This window comes from Dipodomys spectabilis, unplaced genomic scaffold (genome assembly GCF_019054845.1).
Source record: "Dipodomys spectabilis isolate Male_0828 unplaced genomic scaffold, ASM1905484v1 ptg000517l, whole genome shotgun sequence".
NCBI lineage: Eukaryota > Metazoa > Chordata > Mammalia > Rodentia > Heteromyidae > Dipodomys > Dipodomys spectabilis.
The window spans coordinates 493,524-499,598 of NW_024871194.1; positions in this window are offsets into that span (position 1 = coordinate 493,524).

The following is a 6,075-nucleotide window of genomic DNA, read 5'->3' on the forward strand; positions in this document are numbered from 1 at the left end:
ACTGTCCTTCTACTGAGCCTTAGCAAAAATAGGGGAATTAGCAGTCACATGTAGCCTTGGCTCCTCTACTTTCACACCACAGACACACAGAAACACACACATGGACACAGATACATATACACACACAAACACTCAATGTTGGTTCTCTGCACCTTGAGACACAGGTCCACTTCTTGCTTTTTCGTGGAGAACTAATGAGAACTTGGGGAGACTTCTTGAATGTTCACTCCTGGCTAGTTGTGAACTGTGATCCTTAGAACTTATCCTCCAGAGCATTTTTCAGTCTTTTAGAAAGACTTCCTTTCTCCTCTACTTGGGATGGTACCACAGATCATGTTACTGGACAGTGCCACTTCTATTTCTGTGTCGTCAATGAAAATTTGGGAAAGTCCTTGAGGAATGATTGCTCTCTGAAATGAAAAAGTACCCTTTCCTTCTCTTAAGAGTAGCAATTTAAAATGAGTCAATTAGTGGCTTGGGAATGGGGCTTCATTTTAGAGTGCTTGCCTACTATGCATAAAGCCCTGGGTTCAAATCCTCAGGACCAAATAAACAGAAGAAGCCAAAAGTGGCCCTGTGTCTCAAGTGGTAGAGTGCTAGCCTTGAGCAAAAGAAGCTCAGGAATAGTGCCCAGGCCATGAGTTGAGGCCCCAGGACTGGCAAAAAAGAGCCAATTACACTAGCTCATGTGTATAATCTTAGCTACTCGTTAGCTATAATAAGAACACTGTTTCTAAGCCATCTCATGTAAATAAAAGCATGGATCTGGTGTCAGCTACCTATGTCATTAGTGTCCAGAAAAGCCCAAGTGAAGAAGCAAGACATTAATTGGAAATATGAGTGATACAGAAGGGCTTCTGGTATGTCTTTAATTGGTAAAAGGAGCCTCACAAATGTGAGCCCCTGGGGCTAGAAAGGGGGCTCAATGGTAGAGTGCTTGCCTTGTACACATGACGCCTGGGTTTGAGTCTCAGCACCACATAAGCAGAAAAAGCTGGAAGTGGTGCTGTGGCTCAAGTGGTAGAGTGGTAGCCTTGAGCTGAAGAGCTCAGAGACAGTGCCCAGGCCCAGAGTTCAGTTTCCACGACCAACAGAAAAATGTGGGCCCCTGATTTCAAACCTGAGGACCCCTAACATGAACAATAGAAACAATGAAGTCTTGAAAATATTCTATGTGGGCATTTGAATATGGTTTATTGAATGATAGAAAAATACACCTTTACAACTAATTGCAAAATGACCTTTGCAAATGCCACCATGGTGGTATAAGCGTTATGTTTCTGTCCTATTCTCTTGAAACAATGAGTCCTGCTAGAACAAGGAATTAAGAATTCATGATCTAACAGAGCACTGCTGATATGTACCAGTCTGAGAGCTAAAGTTCATAGTTGAAAGCACAACCAGGTACAAAATACTGTAAGACTATTATTTGCACTTAAGCACCACCAAATTTGCAAAAATTGGAGCTGTGATTCAAGTGATAGAATGCTGTCACTTGTGTTCCTTTAGCACAAAATCTCAGGGACATTATCCAGTCCCTGAGTAAAAGCTGGATGAATGCCACAAAAACAAAAAACTTGATCAAACTTGAGTTAAAGAATAAGAACTCCAAGAAAGCTCATGAGTTTTCAATAAATGTGCCATTTTCTTTACTTTGGGAACTTTATCTTGCCAATGTTTCTCATAGTTTTCAACACTCATGAGAAAAATTTAAACCATGGACAAATAAGTCACAACACAACAATATCATTATGATGACATTATAGCTATAGTTTCTGGCCCCCTAGAACAAGTGGAATATGGTAAGTGCTCTGGATTTACTAAATGAGGAAAACAGTATACATGCTAAGATGCATGCGGTAAAACTAATAGCTTATCTTTTGAAATGCAACACAAATTCTAGCTTACCAGAAGTTACAGATATAGTATAGATCTTGAACAAAAGCTCATTGTTTGGATAAAGACTTATTATGATTTCCTTGTTTGTTGGATCAGTGTTTATTTGAGGTTGTATACCTGAAGACCACGGGGACATTGATGTAATTGTATGTGTGATCATTGTAAACATATATATATGTGTGTGTTTGTGTGTGTGTGTGTGTGTGTGTATGTGTGTGTGTATGCCTGTGTGTATTTGTGATATCTATTTTTCTTAGGATATACTTGAATCCTATACAGAAAAAGTGCCTCAATATCTTCCTAAGATAAAATGCACCATCATCAACATACTGTGCACATACTGCACATATATTATATCATCCAGCCAGCACCAGAGATACACCTGGGGGTTGGCTTGTTGTCTCAGTTTATCAATAAGTGAAGCTCACACATTGATACTTACAACCACCATACCAAAGTTGTAAATTCAAAGACAAAACAAGGGCCCACGTGAGTATGCCTATGCCTGCAGAGAAGTTAACATTTCTATGTTATTCCATCCTATAGCATCACCGTCACTAAACTGAAGTTGCTTCTCTAGTGACATGTAAGCCAGGATTATGATAGATTTTCACAACGAGTTTGGTAGCTTCATTGCTGTGAATACACATAAATATGGCTTTATATTACCGACCAGTTCAGAAGTCCTTGCAGAGGGGCAACTTACTATGGAGGACAATGTGGCCCACAGCAAGAAGTTCTGGAATGATGACCTAGAAGAGAGATCCTAACACATAAAATCTGGCTCAATATTTCAGTATACTTTAAAATGACAGCATATAAATGAAAGGCTCAAACTGTGATCATTTAAGACCACAGAAAACAATAAGTAAGACTTCAGTATTTTTCTTACAATAATTTCCACATTACTTTTGCAAGTGTCATACATTAGGTTCAAAAACATTAGTCCCTTACCCATGCCTGTCCTCCATGATGAGATATGTCACTATGAGGTGGTACATGCTTCAAATCAGAAGTTTCATGTTCAGTTTTGGGGACTAATCTGCTAGTCACAACTTTTCTGGCATATATTTGAACATTGGAGACAATGTTCTTCTGGTGTGGGCACATAGATATAGGAGAAACACTCCTCTCACTCTGATCTTTCCAGATGTGGAATAGCACGTTTTTGTTCTCCCCTTACTGATCACGCTTCAGTTGAAGGCCACTTGCAGGGGTAAATGACAGGAGATGTAGTTTTAGCTCATTGTGAAAGCTCCTGTATCCTAGGAAGGGAACGCGTGAACTATAGCTTGGATACACCTGCACCTTACACTAACACTAGACTAACCTAGACTAACACTGGTGTGAGTTCTGTAATTTACAGAAAGCCAAAGGGCCTACCAAAAGTTTAACCTGTAGTAATTTCCAACAGTAAGCTTTAGTATATTTCAGCCTTTGAATTAAAGATTCAAATTATATACTAGATTATTTCCAGATCTCTAACAATCATTTAATGAATGTTACAAGATAAAGCATATGAACAGACACTTACATTGGTCGGTGATAAAGAAGATATTGTTATCTTTGGAGGGCCATCCTCACCTGGGACACCTAATACCATGCAAAGTCCTGAGCCTGAAGGGTCTGCTCTCCAGAGATCTAAGCATTCAACCAAGGAGCTCCAGTTCCCAGGCAATCTTCACCCACTAGAAAGGTAGGGGAATCCTGTCTTCATGACATTCACCTGACATGATATACCCCAGAGTCTCTGGGAGGGTTGGAAATGAGGATGTTAATCTCAGTGGAAAATGAACAAGTCTCTTATCATGGTATTTTTTGTAGACCCTCAGGGACCACCCAAAGCCCCTCTGCACTACCTTCAGGATTCTCATTATCTTTGTTTTGACAACCTGTTGGCCATCTGTCTGCCCCATAATTATCACAATGTTATCTGTTCATTTTTTTCCGCGTCTAACTTTTAACTTCTCTTTTCTTAAATTTCTATGAATTTTAAAGTTCATTTAAATTATTTTGTTCAGTATTCTGGATCTCAGACTCAGGCTGGGAAGGTGGCTCAGTGGTAGAGTGCTTGCCTTGAATGCATGAGGCCTTGGGTTCGAATCCTCAGCACCACATAAGCAGAAAAAAAAACCGGAAGTGGCGCAGTGGTTCAAGTGGTAGAGCACTAGCCTTGAGGTGAAGATATGAGTGACAGCACCTAGGCCCAGAGCTCAGGCCCATGACCAGACCACCCCCAAAAGTAAAATCAGACTCTTTGTATGAAGTCTACATTGCAGACCTCTCAACACTTTGTCAAGGTTACTACATGGGACATCCACAACCAACTCCTTTTATGTAAATTTATTTATTTATTAAAATTTATTATAAAATTTATTGTGAACAGAGGGTTACAGTTACATAAGTACGGTAATGAGAACATTTCTTTTCAAAGATGTTACCCCTCCCTCATTTTCTCCCCTCTCCCCACTCCCCTTCCACCACATTGTCAACTTCATTTCCAACATAGTGTCTAGTGAGTATCATTGTTGCATTAGTTCATCCTTTGTCCTGCTGTTTCTGTGATTGCCTTTCTCTTCCATAGATCAGATACCTATAGAAAACTAAAACAAAAGGAAAAACAGAAACATCTGTATACAGGACATAATAAGAACCTCTTGCTTCCAATTCCTGGAGTTCATTTTCATATGCTTTATATATATGGTCCTATGCACTTAAGGATTGGGCTATTGTGATCCCCTGCTAAGAATATCATAGACATGTTCTGGTTATTACAAATAAGGGACATCATGAAACCTATGTTTCTGTAGGACTTGTTTGTTTCACTTAATATATTTTTTCCAGATGTTTCCATTTCCTTACAAATGAGACAACATCTTCTTGATCCATTCATCTCTTGAGACACATCTGCTTTAGTTAAATCTTCAATTTGGTAAATAGTGCTGCAAGGAACATTGTTGTGCTAGTAGCTTTAGTATGTCCTTGTCTGTAGTCATTTGGGTAAATGCCCAGGTGTGGGATTGCTGGATCATAAGAGAACTTTATGTGTAGTCTTTTGAAGAACCTCCATACTGCTTTCCAGAGTGGTTGAACAAGTTTCCACTCCCACCAACAGTGTAATGGTGTTCCTTTGTGGCCACAACCCTCCAGGATATGTTGTTACTAGAATCCTTGAGTATAGCTATTCTTATGGGGGTGAAGTGGAATCTCAATGCTGTTTTGATTTGCATTTCTTTTGTGGCCAGAGATGTTGAACATTTCTTCATGTGTCGATTGGCCATGCTTATTTAGTCTTCAGAGAAGTCTCTCTTTAAGTCTTTAGCCCACTTATTAACTGGTTGGCTGTTTCTTTGAGGGGGAGGAATTTAAATTTGGAACTCTAAGTATATTTTAGCTATAATGTCTATGTTGCATGGCTAGTGAAAATCTAGTCCCAATCTGTGTGGTTTCTCTTAATACGGCTAGCTATGTCTTTTGCCTTCAGCAATTCTCTGGTTTAATGCCATCCCATGTATCCAAACTTTCATTGATTTGTGGTATTTCTAGGTACAAGAGAAAAGAGCCTCATATTTAAAATATACTTAGAGCTCAAAAAATTATCCCCTCCCCAAAACATGTCCTCAATATTCAACAACCACATTAATAAAAGTGCTAAGAGAAAACATAGGAAGAAACGCACCACATCGATGACCATAAATGAAATTCAAACCAAACAACATGGGCTGAAAGACAACAAATCAAAGAAAGGTTGGACAAATGGGATTGCATGAAGTTGCAGAGCTTCTGTATGGCAAAGGACATAGCTAGCAAGATCAATAGAAAGCCTACAGATTGGGAGAAGATCTTCACTAGCCATACAAAGGACAAGGGTCTCATATCTAAAATCTACTTGGAACTCAAAAAGTTAAATCCCCAACAACAAATCCTAAAAGAAACAACTGCCCAATAAATAAGTGGGCTAAAGACTTAAAGAGAAACTTCTCTGAAGAAGAAAGAAGGATGGCCAATAGACACATGAAGAAATGCTCAAATTCCCTAGCCATAAAAGAAATACAAATCAAAACAACATTAAGACACCACCTCACCACAGTTAGAATGGCAAAAATCAAGAACTCTAATAACAACAGATGCTGGAAGAGATGTGGACAGAAAGGAACCTTACTTCATTGTTGGTGG